Genomic DNA, 15,743 nt, shown 5'->3' on the forward strand with positions numbered 1-15,743 from the left:
TTTAAATATTCATCTCACATTTGATTTTGTATTCCCCTTGGAATTTAGTTTTGGTGTATGGTATGAGGTAGGGATCTAGTTTCCTCTTTTTCTCTGAATAATAGTTTTCACTATATCATTTATTAAATCGTTCCTCTATTTGTAAATGATCTTCAGTGTTCTGTCGTTTATTAAGTTTTCATATTTGTGTGGGTCTGTATTTAGACTCAGTGTTCTGTTACAGTGATCAGCTTGTTGGGGTATGTGTGTGTGTGTGTGTGTGTGTGTGTGTGCTGGGTTGCTTCATTTGTGTCTGACTCTGTGACCCTATGGACTGTAGCCTGCCAGGCTCCTGTGTCCTTGGGATTCTCTGGGCAAGAATACTGGAGTGGGCTGCCAGACCCTCCTCCAGGGGAACTTCCTGACCCAGTGATTGAAGTGGCATCTCCTGCATCTCCTGCATTGCAGGTGGATTCTTTACCACTGAGCCACCAGGGAAGCCAGATCAGCTTGTCTACTCTGTATCAAATCCATGCTGTTCAGTTACTAAGACTTTATAGTTAGTTTTGCTATCTGATAAGGCAAACCCTTTACACTTTATTTTAAGGAGTGTTTTTAATTATTCTTCACCTCTCTATTTCATATATATTTTAAAATCATCTTGTCAAGTTTCATGAAAAATCCTATTGGGATTTTGTTTAGAAATGCATTAGATTTACAGAAGAATTTGAGGCAAATTGACATCTTTTACTGTCAGCCTTACTACATCTATGAACATGGTATGTTTCTCCATTTCCTTACATCTCATCTTTAGTAAATTGTATTACTTTTCACCCAAGTCTTGACTCTTTTTTTGCAAAGCTGATTTTGTAAATTGTGTTTTGAAAAATATATTTCTGTGTTTCTAGTATAGAAATACAGTTTATGTTTGAATAGTGAGCTTTTGTGTAGCTGTATTTACATATTTTTCAGCCAGAAATTTGTCTATAAATTATTTTGTGTCTACTGTTTATATAATCATACATTTTCATTTCTGCTGTTCAAATGCTATGTTTTTATTTTCCTTAACCTTCTTACTACCCTGGCTCCATTTCCAGTTCGAGTTCAGTTGCTCAGTTGTGTCTGATTCTTTGTGACCCCATGAATCGCAGCACGCCAGGCCTCCCTGTCCATCACCGACTCCCAGAGTTCACTCAAACTCATGTCCATTGAGTCAGTGATGTTATCCAGCCATCTCATCCTCTGTCGTCCCCTTCTCCTCCTGCCCTCAATCTTTTCCAGCATCAGGATCTTGTCAGATGAGTCAGCTCTTCGCATGTGGTAGCCAAAGTATTGGAGTTTCAGCTTCAATATCAGTCCTTCCAATGAACATCCAGGATTGATCTTTAGAGTGGACTGGTTGGATCTCCTTGCAGTCCAAGGGACTCTCAAGAGTCTTCTCCAATACCACAGTTCAAAAGCATCAATTCTTTGGCACTCAGCTTTCTTTATAGTCCAACTCTCACATCCATACATGACTACTGGAAAAACCATAGCCTTGACTAGATGGACCTTTGTTGACAAAGTAATGTCTCTGCTTAGGTTTGTCATAACTTTCCTTCCAAGGAGTAATCGTTTTGTAATTTCACGGCTACAGTCACCATCTGCAGTGATTTTGGAGCCCCCCAAAATAAAATCAGCCACTATTTCCACTGTTTTCCCATCTATTTGCCATGAAGTGATGGGACTGGATGCCATGATCTTAATTTTCTGAATGTTGAGCTTTAAGCCCACTTTTTAACTCTCCTCTTTCACTTTCATCAAGAGGCTCTTTAGTTCTTCATTTTCTGCCATGAGGGTGGTGTCATCTGCTATTCCCATCTCTTTCAGAATTTCCCACAGTTTGTTGTACATACACATAATCAAAGACTTTGGCAAAGTCAGTAAAGCAGAAATAGATATTTTTCTGGAACTCTCTTGCTTTTTTGATGATCCAGCAGATGTTGGCAATTTGATCTCTGATTCTTCTACCTTTTCTAAAACCAGCTTGAACTTCTGGAAGTTCATGGTTTACGTGTTGCTGGAGCCTGGCTTGGAGAACTTTGAGCATTAATTTACTAGCGTGTGAGATGAGTGCAGTTGTGCGGTAGTTTGAGCATTCTTTGGCTTTGTCTTTCTTTGGGATTGGAATGGAAACTGACCTTTTCTAGTCCTGTGGCCACTGCTGAGTTTTCCAAATTCGGTAGCCTATTTAGTGCAGCACTTTCACAGCATCATCTTCCAGGATTTGAAATAGCTCAACTGGAATTCCGTCACCTCCACTAGCTTTGTTCATAGTGATGCTTCCTAAGGCCCACTTGACTACCCTGGCTAGTACCTCCAATTCATTGTTGAATTAACCTGTGAGAGTGCATTCTTGACTTTTTCCTTGATTTCCTGTTTATTTTTTATCCATGAATGAGACTGAGTTAATGCCTTACTATTTAAATATGACATTTGCTGATCACATTTTAAGTAGAGAAAGGTCAAGCAAAACCTTACCTAGTTTTATTAACTTTACCCTAGTTTTTCATACTAGATTTGCTCTATGTTCCCAAAAATCGAAACCTCCAATTCTCTGGGCAAATTACTTCATGCGAAATGAAGTAGTAAAAATTATTAGGTGAGTGGTGTTTTGAAAATTGTCATCTCAAGTTTTACAGTGATAGGGTAAAATGTATATATGAATCATTCTAGATATTTCAGTAAAGACAAGGACTAAATTTTATGTTGACTTGAGATTCTTTGTTACTGTGGTATGTGGATCAGCTTCTTAAGTGTTTAATTTGAAGTATAGAATCCTTGAGTATCATTTTTCACAATTTGAAATGCCTGATTTGGGTGGGTTTAGCCCCCCACCCCCATTTCCTCATGCAATTTTTGTTAAGACTTGGACAGATTACTCCTAATCTTGTGAGCAGACTGCAGGAAGACAGCTATTAAAAGTAGAAGGCTATTAAGCAGTCAGGGGTTTATTATGCTTTAGTGTTTTGTTTAAGTCTGCTCTTAATTGGTTGATTAATGTATGTAAAGTCCTTTTCCCCCCTCCATCTCTACAGATGGCAAATGGTAAGTCCCAACTGTCATTGTTCGCAAAAAAGGTTATGGTTCAAAGTCAAAGATTCAGAGATACCACAATAATCAATCATAGGAACTTGTCTCAGAGTGCCCAGCCAGGCAGAAGTTAGGCAGAGTATTAATATTTACTCAGAATCCCTTAGGAGCATTTTTTTTTTGGTGTGTTCTTGATTTTATTTAGGAAAGATTGTTTAATTAATAGCAATGTCTCTCTGAATTTAATGGCAGGAATTTACGTAAATGTGAGAAATATGAGGAGTGGTAAACAAGTTTTCTGTTTACTGATTACCAGATATTGCTGGAATTTAGGTCTACTGTTTAAAAATAAGTATAATAGAGAAAGTAACATTCTTAATATATTGAGATTAACAGAAAACCTTCAAAGAAATGTATTTTTTTTCATTTTCACGTGAGGATGATTTGTAATAGTTAACTTCCTTTTTTTTAAGAGGAAGAATAGAATTATGTTCTGGTATTGATCCATAAAGAGGATTTGCATTTTATTCATACTATAAAAGTACCTTTAATGGATACATTGTGGTAATTGAATCTATACTGTGTATCGCTATCAAAGTATCTTTTTAATTATTTTATGTTATATAATTCAGTAACTAAATTGAAGTCATGGGGAAGGAGATGACTATATTACATCTTTTAAGAATAATGTATAACCTTTAATATTCTTAAAGTGGATGGCAGTTAAGGACATTTTTAGTTGAATGCAAAAGAAAGAGGGAGAGAGAAAGCGAGGGAGAAAGAGAAAGTGGGGGTAGAAGGAGGATTCCATTACATTCAGCACAGTATGAAACTAAGTCAAAGGAGTTTTGTTAATTAAATTCAATTGCCATCCATTAGACCAGTGGAATGAGATGGCTCTGCCAGGACGCTGACACAGCACAGGTATGCAATTTGGCTAAATGGCCATTTCTAAACCATAGCAGACATTTCTCTACTTGTTCACTTTTTCTTTTTTTAAATGAGAGTTTTTACTCTTAAAAAGTCAAAGAGTAACCAGTGCTCGCTGAAGGGTAAAGGTATCATTTTTATGCAGCCTATTGAGAAACGATTAGTTTGTTGACTTGGAAATGTGTGGTTCACATGGAGACTATTTGGGAGAAAATGACTTTTAAAAAGTATGCAGTATCCTCAGGCAAGCATACTAACAAGTTTAATGTGTTAGTATAGATCCGGGTGTGTTTTAAAAAATTTAGTTGTCTTTTAATCTAAACCTATTTCACTCATAGTCATTCCTTGGATTTTTTAAGTATCCTTGATTTATAAAATTGATTATAGCTGTATTTGAGACTTTTATTTAGAGGAAGTTATAATAATTATGGGAATTATAAATGAAATTTAGGTGGCGGGTAAATGTATCTACATTTTGGCATAAATCACTACTTTTAGAGGCTTTATATGTCAGACTGATGAGTTTCTTACCATGGTGAAATGACAAGAATACCACTCCGGCATTGGCTGACACATAATTTTGACAGCCAGCAAGATTGCAGTGTTGCTGAGTGCACAGATTTCCACTTCCTGCCAAGATTAAAATTGGCAAAAACCAGAAAGGATATTAGGGATTGTCACTTTAAGGAGAAATAACATGTTAATGTTCTCTATTTGCTTAAGAAATATAAGGGTGATCTCTTGAACTGTAGTCTGTTGAATTCTAGAAGTTTGCAATCAGTAGAAGAGTTTGATTAGCGTGAACATCAAAAAATTAGTTGAGGTTCTCTGACATTTGTGATAATAAGGCTCATTATAGTTTTACTCTGTAGGACATTTTAATTTTTCTTCTGTGTAAATTCTTCACAAAAACTATGAGTTTCCCAAAAGTCCCTGAAGAACAAAGGCCTACCTTAAGTTAGTGAATTTGAAGCCAGAAGGCCTTATTTCCAGAATTCTCTTGATTTTTTTTTTCCTGTACAAGCAGATGGTTTTTCTTTTTATAAGATGCCAGATATTCCCTACAACAAGAAATGCCATTTATTGAGAACCTACTATGTGCTGGGTTCTGTACCAGGCACTCAAATTTTCCATGTGTTTTTCTTAGGAGTTTTGTTTCAATCCAGGCGTAAAAATGCAGGGAAAAAAATGATATGCTCTGTTGTGAAAGAGTCAGACTCTGAAATCTGCTTATACTTTGCTATTTACAGTAAGTACTTTTGAAACAGCTGTAGACGCTCAAATGAAAGTAGCAGTGTGGAGTGGAAATGTGGGAGCATTCATTTGTGAAGACTTTGCGTTTCTCCAGCTTTATGGCCAACAGAAAAGGAGATTGTTGTGCGTTCTATTAAATACTGCCAGTATGATTAATTTAAAGGGTTACATTTTATTGAACCCTGGTGTAGATGTTCTTTGTCAACCCACATTCACAGCTAGTTAGAGTGTGTGTAGCATTTATCAAAACTTTCTGGAGCCCCTCTCACCTCATTAGCATCTGAATCTCTATTCAGCAGTTAATGTCCGTTACTGCTAGAGTGCTCAATTCTTGTTTTCAATAAGCCAGTTGTAAAATGTCAGACTGTCACTTACAATATAAAAAACCAAAAATGATGGTATTTGTAAAAATGTTATCACCTCATAAAAACAAATTGTAAAGACATGAAAGTGATCTTGCTATGCTGGGCTTTCAGAAGGGAGTTAGTACAGCTACTTTAAATACCAGTTGTGTAGATTCCCACACTTTTCTACCAATGGAGAGGTTTACACAAGCATAATTTAAGTTACAATTATACTAATTAACATCTCATTTGCATAAATTGTTGAAGTCAAAACAACAAAGAATTGTCTAAGAAGCTTAATCCTATTTGTCCAAAATAGATTTTTTTTTTTATAAAAAAGCCATGCTCTAAAAACTGGCAGCTTGAGTATGTCTTTAGTATGTTGGGTTATGCCATTTAAAAAATAAATGCTTTGTATTTGTTTAAGAATATTTTCTGTATCCTTTTTAGAATATTTCACTTTTAGTATGCTTTGAAAATTAAAAACAAAACCCAGTACTCTCTGGTTCCTAAATCATATCCCAAAGTGATAACAAGATATTAAAGAGATTAACAGGAGATTAAAATCAAGGTACGGTATCATTTATATGTAGTAGTGTAGAGTTACATGACTCATTAGATGTATGATGAACGTGTGTGTATGTGTGTGTGTGTGTAGAATTTATTAAGTATCTTTGTAGATTTTCCACGGTCAGTTAAGATTTTTAAGTCTTGGCTGGTCTTGTTCATATTGTCCAGGTGTTTTCAGTGTCGTGTATTTGCCTTTTTATTGTTGTAGATTAAGGGTATGTTAAAGCTGGTTTTTAACCCAGGTCTTCTACACGTGTGATAGCTCACAACTCTAGAAAGAAAACTTATTTTTTAACGGCCACCCAAACGCAGTTAGTTTCCTAGGGGATGACTTAGTACAGTAAACTGTCTTCTTTTCTATGACTCATTTAAAATCAGGGACATGTTTGCGTATAGTGGATTGGTGGAGTTTTCAGACCAACCGGCAAAGACTCTGCTGTACCCTTGTTTGTAGGTGAGACATTCACTTATGTAGTATGCAGTTGTTGTTACCCTTGAGTTTACATAAATTATATTGTGTATATAAGGAAATAAAATGTCACCAGCAAGGTTTAGGATTTTTGTTGTTAATTTTTATAGTAATTTTGGGTTGAGGAATTGCAATTAGGCTGCTTAGTCAGTATTTCCAATGCTGTATTAGCCCTAAAAACATGACGAGATCAGGCATAAGATTAGAATGATAGTTTCACTTTAAAATTCTGTGTCTTAAAGTATTTTGTTTATAATACCTAGTTTATCTTAATTCAGTCAATATAATCTTACTTTAAGTATATTCTTTAACTTGATCTTATAAGGTCAAGTTTATAAATTACTGTCTTAGAAATATTTAATTTGCAAATACGTTTTGAGTGGCAACTGCATGTGAGCCATTGTGCTGGATTTGGTGAGGGCTATAATCTCATATATGTACAGTGTAGTCCTTGCTTGTGTGAAACATGTATTCTTCTTGTGGCTATATACATAAATAAACACCAAATGAGAATATCTTTTGTAAAAAAGTAGAAGAAAATTCAAGAAGAATTGAGATGGTCTAGAAGGCTTTTGTATGAAACTGAATTTGACTAGTGGATTTGACCAGTAGAAGGGTTGTGGGGAAATGAGCTGATAAAGAGGGGTGATGGTAGGGATTAGTTGGAGAGAAGACCTGGAGAGCCAGGGAAAGGTGTGCGTGCAAGTGCAGGAGCAGGAATAGGCAAGGCTTGTTCCAGGTCAAGTGAGTGGACACATTCAGTTGGAATGGGGTTTGTCTTGGGGAGGGCAGTGAGTGCCCAATTAGAGATTTAAGCATTAGGAAGTCTTGCAGAGTTTTTGAACAGGGACATGTTTTAAGAAGTGTTTTCCCAAGATTATTTGTGATTCTCAATGCAGGGAGCCTTGAAAAAAAGGATGGAGTGAAGTTAGGGACAGTTTAGTTGTCCCTACACAAAATTATAAATCATAATGGCTTTTATTTCCTATTCCCTGAGTAATATAATGAACTAAACAAATGAAAATGCAAGGGTGCTTTGGAAAAAAATAAATGATTTCTGATTCTGGATGATACTTAAAACTTAAAAAGGTATGTTTTGATATAATAACATTTTAAATTTCTTTGTCTATTTAATACTGATTAATTCATTCTATATGTTTAAAAAGATCAATATGGGAAAGTGAACGTTATTTCCATTCTCCTTTCAAAGGAAAATGATCTCCAGATTATTTTTCCGTGTGTTGTTTTTAAGTTGGTTTTTAAAGAACACAGTTTGTTTCTTTTGAGTATGGCCAAATCGTTTCATTGTCAATATTTGATTTTTCTTGGAAGTTGAGGGCATGTCAGAGTTACTCAGGAGAATGTTCTGGACTTTTCTTCTTATCTTTTAAAGGCTTATCTTTGATAAAGTTGGACATGGTGTGTACATGGTGACTTTTATCAGTCTTCTTGTCACTTTTCTATATTTACCTTGTTCTTAGTACGTAATCCGAGAGTGCCTTCAAGAGACTAGAAGATATTTGACTTCAGACACCACATTTTGGGTATTCTAACATAATCAGGAGAAAACTAAGTATTATATTGCAGTAGGAGGATAGAATGCATTGGCATTGGTAGAAGTACTCATCTTAAGTATTCAACAAATAACTTATTAATCATTTACTAGAAATAAGGTGACATGGTATATGTAGATAGCAGAAAAATAGTGAAAATGGGGAAATAAATGTTCTTTCCTTCCAGACGCTCAGATATTGGTAGGGGAAAAGGCAAGAAGTGTCGAGTGCTCTGTTAAATGTAGACCACAAAGGACCCATGTGGCCCAAGAGAGGACAGTGCAGCCACAGCTTGGAGATAAGGCAGGTTCAGTCTTAGGTTCCCAAAATAAATCGAATATCACAATAAAGCAGGTCTCGTGAATTTTTTGGTTTCCCAGTACATATAGAAGTTATGTTTGTACTACACTGTAGTTTATTAAATGTGCAGAACCATTATGTCTTAGAAAGCATTGTACCTGTCTTAATTTAAAAATCCTTTACTGCTTAAAAAAAAAAAAAAATGCTAACCATCTTTTAACAACCAGGGTGGCCGCAGGCCTTCAGCTTGTATACCAGGCAGGATCTGTGAAGCATAAAAAGGCAGAGAGAGATGAAACGAGGTGTGCTTATACTGATTCTTAGTTGAGGAGAATGAGGACGATTTCTGTGAGGGAGGGGTTGTTAGGGAAATGAGGGGACAGTGCATGGGGCTGGGAGCCTAGGGCGTGCCTTCCAGAGGTGGCAGGTGGTTGAAATGGAGCCTGGGATGCACAGTGACGCCTCGCTCCTCAGTCATTTAGCGGGCCAGCTGCGGAGAGTGAGGCTGCTCACCTCCCTCACGAGGAGCTCACCGACTTCTTCCTGGACGGGTGGAAAAAGTGTGTCCGGTTGCCTCTGCCTCAAAGAGAGAGAAGGCCCACATGTGGTTCCTTTGATGTATTATCCCTTGGCATAGCTAAGAGTTTAGTTCAAGTGTTTGTTTATTTGAAACGTCACAATCCTGTAGCTAAAGTGTGCGTATTTTGAACCTATAAAAAGATGGTGAAAGCCGTAGATCTCCCTGTTCTTTCCCTTCCCTCCAAGGGCGACCTGAGGAATATCTGCCATATCTCCTTGTCGTTTCCTTTTTTCTCCTAAGAGAGTGTGATGCTGGATTCCTCTGCTTCCAAGGCTGCCCAGTTATAACAGAGGTCAGTGGTATGAATGCAAGGCTGAAGTTAGAGATCCCAAAATAATGTTGTGGAATTCTCACAAATCAGTAGAATTGTGTTATGGATTTGAGGAAGCTTTGTATACAGTGAAAGTGAGACCCCTGAGTTAATTAAAATAGGTTCACAGGGCATATCTACCGTTACAAGTGTAGCTATAAATATTTGCAAAGTTAAGGAGTTTTAATATCTGCAAATATGCAGAAAACAAGGGCATTAGAAAGTTTAGATGGCCTTAATGAAGAAACAAAGTCAACTTTGGAACTTTGCCTAACGGGAATGAGGTTTGTGGATTTGATAAACATTGTCGGTTGTTAAGGCATCTTCTGATAGGTGAAGAGTGGTTTTTCGATGCAGTACTGCTTGGCATGCATCTTCTCTATGGTCTATTATCTTGTGGGAATGACATTCGTTAAGTTGGTATCTGTGTGCATCCCACCCAAATAAAGAATGTTTCATCAGCAAAGTGAATTGCCATATAGTCATCAGACTCTGGAAATAAATTATCAACCATGACTGCAGTGGGTGAGGCTGTTTGTTTATCAGATTGCTTGAGAACTGAGTAAAGTGAATTTCATATTTTCCTGAGTCTTGAATTCTCATTTCAGACATCTGTTCGGAAGCTTTGTAAGCCATGGAGTATTCTAAATGAGCATTTTGTTAAATGGATGAAGGAAGACTTAGTTTTCCATTGTTAGGTGAAACCTAATTAAAAATTAAATAATGACCTGTGTTGGCTTGTAAATTCCTTATTTCCTGCATGTATAAGTGTGTTTTGTTAGAACATTCCATTTTAAAATGTGTTTTTGTTTTTTTTTTATTGACAAGAAATACTTTAAAAATACTGTTTGTTATTGGCCTCACTATAGAGTAGCAAAGGACAGTCTTTTGTTGAAAGTGGAGGGGGTGGTACGTGTTAGAGGCGTGTAGCTCTAGGAACTGGGTTTTCTGTGAATATAGCAGAGTTAAATTGTTCACAGAGGCACCACTATTTGCATTCTATTAGGAATTCTTTGTAAATTTTACTAAATAAAAATGTTTTCTCTTACAGGCCTGATTCTCTAGTGGACTTCTGGTGAATTGTGTGGCTACCTTCCATTAATGTTAATGGAAGTTATGGATATAAACCCCTCCATAGTGATGGACGAATGAGCCCCAGAGAAAAGAATGCTTGTAATTCCTGGGTTGGGATACAGGATTCACTTGGTCTCCCTAATACCATTTCTTTTCCTCCTAAAAATTTAAGGTCTTACATTTAGGAGCAAGCCTTTCTCCATCCTAATCCTTTGTTGTCAAGTCTGCAGTGACGTTAAGAACAGAAGAAATAGGGATAATTTTTTATTGGTAGGCATAGTTTTTATGTTATATAATATAGAATATATATATATATATATTTATGTATATATTATATATGCAGTTTTTTTGTTTTCCTTTCACTTACTATTGTTTGGTAACCATAACTTGATTGTTTTAGAGGTCATAATATTCTTCACTAACAAGAGTTGCTTAATAATTCATTGGGCTTCCCTGGTAGCTCAGCTGGAAAAGAATCTGCCTGCAATGCAGGAGACCCCAGTTCGATCCCTGGGTTGGGAAGATCCCCTGGAGGAGGAAATGGAAACCCACTCCAGTATTCTTGCCTGGGAAATCCCATGGACAGTGGAGCCTGGTGGGCTACAGTCCGTGGGGTTACAGAGTCAGACATGACTTAGCAACTGAACAACAGCAAATAATTCATTATTCTGACAGACTGAAGTTTATCATTTAGTTATTAAAGCTTTCAAATATATTTATTGAGTACCTGCTGTGTATAAGGCTCTGAGCTTAAATGCATATAGCATAGCCCTTATCTCACATTGCCTTTCATCTTAGGATAAAACTATAGCCAGTCCCTAAGCGATTGTCCCTTGGGCCACAAACTATGAAAGTTGCCTTGGTTAAGAAAGGGAAGGAAATTCAGAATCAGTAATATCACTTCTGGGAATCTGAGTAGAGAAAGTAAGTCTATATGTAATGATGTTTCCAGTCAGTACTGTTTTAGGTAGTTGATTTACCCAGCTAACGTACTATTGGCTGTCCACTATGTACCAGGCACTGTGCTAGGTACTGGGAATGCTCCAATGGACAAGGCGGGTAGAGCCCTGCTTTCATGGGGTTTAAAGTTCAGGGAAGTGGGTAAACACATAACTGATTTCTAAATGTAGTAAATCTCTAAAGGGAACACATGGTGATAGAGAATAAATGAAAGGCCTTCTTCAGATGGAGATGTGGAGAATCAGACCATGGTCACCTGAGCATCCAAGCAGAGAGATGATTATGTGCAGAGAACTGGGTGGGGATGGGGGAAGAGAGAGAGAGAGAGAGAGAGAGAGAGAGAGAGAGAGAGAGTGTGTGTCCCAAGGAGAGAGAGAGAGAGTGTGTGTCTGTGTGTGTGTGTGTCCCAAGGACTGAAGACAGGAAGACCATCGTGGATAGTGGTGTGTTGGGGGAGAGTGATCTAGAGAGAGATAACTAAATTCCTTGGGAGAGGAAGAGTAGCTTGCCGCGAGATTACAGAGCAGATTAGTGGTGGTGGAGGTAGCATTTGAATCCGGGTCTGTCTGACCTGACTGTGCTGCGGTCCGGCGACATGTTATAAGCACCAGAGGGTAAGCACCAAACACTAGTAGAGGAAATAATTGCTACAGACATTCAGATAAGAGGAGAATCACTTTCATCTGGCACATAGCTCAGGATTCCCTTTTTAAAAATGTCTAGAATGGGAAGAATCTTGTAAGACTTTTCCTCCTATAATATAATCAGAAAGCTATTCAGGCTAATTTTCGGATAAATTATTATCTCTAGCTGAAAGGAATATTGTACACAAACTTTTTATTTGGTAACTTTTCCCAGGAAATCTTAAATATTTATGCATATCATTTGGTGATTTTGCTCTTATTTATATATTTTTCTCCCTAGTGACACTTGCAAAATCTTGCTTACCCAACTCCTGAAGTCCACACCAACAGTAAACCCTCCAACCTCCGTTCCTGGGCCAAGGGTTCTTCCTTTGTTACCAGGTCTACACAATTAATGGCTTTATCATATGAAGTAATTCAGTTACTCAGCAAAACAAATGATATACACTTTTAGAAATAGCTCTAGAAAGTAAACTTGAACCTAAAAGTGTTTAGTGAGAGGAAATTTCTGTTTGTCTTTAATTAAATGAAACTGTATGGAAATGTAAGCTTAGGATGCATTAATCAGAGAAGTTGGCGTCGCAGCGTGTTCTTCATTTTTATTTGGCATAGATTGCATGGGTGCTCGTTAAATAATTTGGCTGAAATAACTCTTGTGATATTTCTTGTTAAATTTTTGCATCTATTCAGACTATAGCTCTGAAAAGTGAAAAAAATTCAATCTTTAGGGTTGAAGTTTTGAGCCATTTATTGTAACTGAAAATCTTTATTATGGAAATACATATTCATCATAATATTTGCTTGCCTCATTGTTGGGGAAGAAATGTATATTATGAGATTATATATAATTTTAATAAGAAAGTAGTACACATGTCGCACATTTATACCTGGTAAGTGGATACTTGTACTTAATGCCTTTGAATTTTAACAACTTTGTCTCTGCTCACCTTGTCTGTGAATTTGCTAACTTTGGTATTATTTTAAATACACATGTGTTTAATACACATTTGAAGGAGAAAATCTGCATGTCTAGAGGCTTGATAGGGTATACTCACATCTCAAAGGGAGCCTGATCTTTAGAGATAGCATATTTGGATAATCAAGGCCAAGGAAAAGGAATGTCCCCCTTCACTTTTATTTTTTGGTTCGTATAGATCAAACCATGTTTCTTTGGCCTATATCAGGTGGTGTAAACTAGGCCATAGGTTTGGTTTGGGCCCCGCAATGTTTGTAATTATGAGAGGACAGGATTGAATTAACTTAATTGTAGAGTTTTACCCAGTGTCTTCACCAACCTCCTAATAAAGTAATATGAAATTCAGTAAGTTATGCCAAGTGGGACAGTGCTTCACTCACATAAGCTTCCTAAACGTGATATATTCTTATGGCGCTTCTCCAGAGTGTAGAAGAAACACATTTATCTAGGTGATTAGTATTCTTTCTGTCTGCCAGATTTAAGGATTGTTTGGAAATATTGTTAGAATGGAAATCAACATTTGTTGCTACACAGGGTTGGGCATTCCAGGCAGACTCCGGTCGTTTTTAACGGTGTTGCTCTCCTGTCCACTCACGTCATATCTGCTACGACAGCAACAGGTTTCCGTAGCACAGCTGCCATCAAGAGTGATAAGCTTGTAAGTGAAGCCTTTGGGAAAGTAATAAAGTCATTTCTGGTCCCATCTCAAAGGACATTATTGAAAATGTCTTTAAAAGTGATCAAGATAACACCTATGAGACTGTGTGTTGTTTGGGTGTTTAAAGTTACTAGCAATCTGCAGTTAAGTCCATTTAAAGCTGAAAAGTGGCTCTTGCACAAACTCCCTTTTAAACACCATAGCCGGTTCTAGGTTTTAGGAAAATATAAACATCAGAAATTAATAGTCAAAGAAAGTTCTAGGGCAGAAGATACTTTTAAGTTGGTAGCTGCCCTGATCAGATTTAAAACTTGAACGTGGCAGTGCTTTGCATTTTGCAATGTCTAATGAGCACCTCGTGATTTATTTTGTTAATAGTATCTGTTAGCTGTAGTACAGGTCCGGTTTTAAAAATCTCAAATAAATTTACGATAAATATATTAACAAATCGCAAGGTCTTACATTGACCTCCAGGCATTAGGAAATCAAATTTAAAATGTTGCATTGTCTGTTACTCAATGCAGTGCGCTGAGGACAGCGTGTGACTTGTGTACTAGGAATGATGCAATCGCTAAATATTCTAGTGTGAGTTAAGGTTGATTAAATGATCATCTTTAACTCTGCTCTTCCTGGGGCTTTTTGAACTCTTGTTTTTCAGATGATATTCCATGCTGTATTTATTGTTCTTCTAAAAAGGTGTTCTCTTTGGGGCAAGAAAACATGAAATCTCTCTTGGATTCTGGATGGAGATCAGCAACCTTATGCGCAGAATGTAAACATACACTGAGTTACCGCAAACTGACCATCCTAAAAACAAAACAAAACTGAGGAGTGGAATATAGAAGCAGAAATCAGAAACCAATCTACAAAGTTAGAGATTTATTAAAAACTTTTAAACATTCCCCCCCCCCCCCCGGAATGAATTTTCTGTGAAAACTAAGGCATTTTTCTACTCATCTGGAATCAGTTTTTACCCCATTAGCAGGAAATAGTGAATATATATTCAACACAAATAGAGTTCACTTTATGAGACAAAGAATTTGCACTCCATAAGTAGATGTGTACAATAAAAGACTCTTTTTGCTGTTCTTAAACAGCATTGTGAAGGAGGGATAGCAGTAGATATCATTATTCAGGTAACTTTCAATGGTGTGATTCCCCGCCCCCCCACCCCGCCCTATAAATTCAAAGTAAGGAGAATTTTTAACCTAACCTGTTGGGAAATATTTTAGTGCAGCCTTTAATATATTGGTAAAATTAAATGTTCCCTGTGCTGGGTCTTGGTGGTGATAGCGTGTGGGGCTAGGGTAGGACTCTCTTTTCTATTTTCTTTTGATCTTAAAGTTACATAACTGTGCATTCAGCTCAACTTGTGTTATTGCAGTAGGAAGATGTGTAGGTGGAAAGATATTCTAAAGGGAGGCTAAAGCTACCTTCCCTGACAAGAAGAAATTCAAGTGAACAAATAAAAATAGACTCAAAGAATCATAGAATGTTACAGCTGTAAGGGACCTGAAGTTTCATTTAACCCAAATTTAAGCTTCAGGGTCCTAGATAGCATTTACATTCTGGACTTGTGAATGGGACATTTCCACATTCAAAAGTTAAATTTATTAATGTCTACACTTGTTTACCATGATGTATTTGTGGCTATTTTTTTTATATTGCTAATGGGAACATTTTGTATTATTGCTTCCTTTATTTGTCTGAATGCTTATATGCCTGCTAGTCTGCTAATATTCTCACATGTGCAAACATAGGAGAGAAAATGGCAATCCAGTGTTGTACAACGGAGAGAGTTATAGTGCAATAAGACTGGATTAATTGTGCTTTTGGCAGTCAGGTTGCTGTAAGGGTCATATTTTACAGTTTTAGACTACCCCACATGCATCCCCGAGTTTGTACAGGGTTGTTGAGTGTCTCATTAGACATACAATCTGCCTGCTATTCTGTCCTGACATATAAAATGGATGTCATTGAACTGGCATCTAGAAAGCGTTGGTAGCACTACAGATTTTATCACTCATTCCAAACATAGGAATTGCAAAACACCTTTCTTTAAATATTTTC

The 15,743-nt window shown here is 36.9% G+C and overlaps 1 protein-coding gene across 16 annotated transcripts in view; it reads left to right on the top strand.

Annotated features, from left to right (window-relative positions):
• The window catches only part of NFIA (nuclear factor I A), a 402,938-nt gene that overhangs the window by 32,794 nt on the left and 354,401 nt on the right, over window positions 1-15,743 (top strand). Inside the window, exon 2 of one of the 16 annotated variants that reach the window (XR_009599377.1) lies at window positions 1-15,743. This exon is cut by the window's left edge and continues 21,725 nt beyond it; it is cut by the window's right edge and continues 48,471 nt beyond it. The exons of the other annotated variants lie outside the window; for them this stretch is intronic. The gene's annotated coding sequence lies outside the window, so the exon portion shown is untranslated. 16 annotated transcript variants of the gene reach the window in all.

This window comes from Ovis aries, chromosome 1 (genome assembly GCF_016772045.2).
Source record: "Ovis aries strain OAR_USU_Benz2616 breed Rambouillet chromosome 1, ARS-UI_Ramb_v3.0, whole genome shotgun sequence".
In the NCBI taxonomy this organism is placed as follows: domain Eukaryota; kingdom Metazoa; phylum Chordata; class Mammalia; order Artiodactyla; family Bovidae; genus Ovis; species Ovis aries.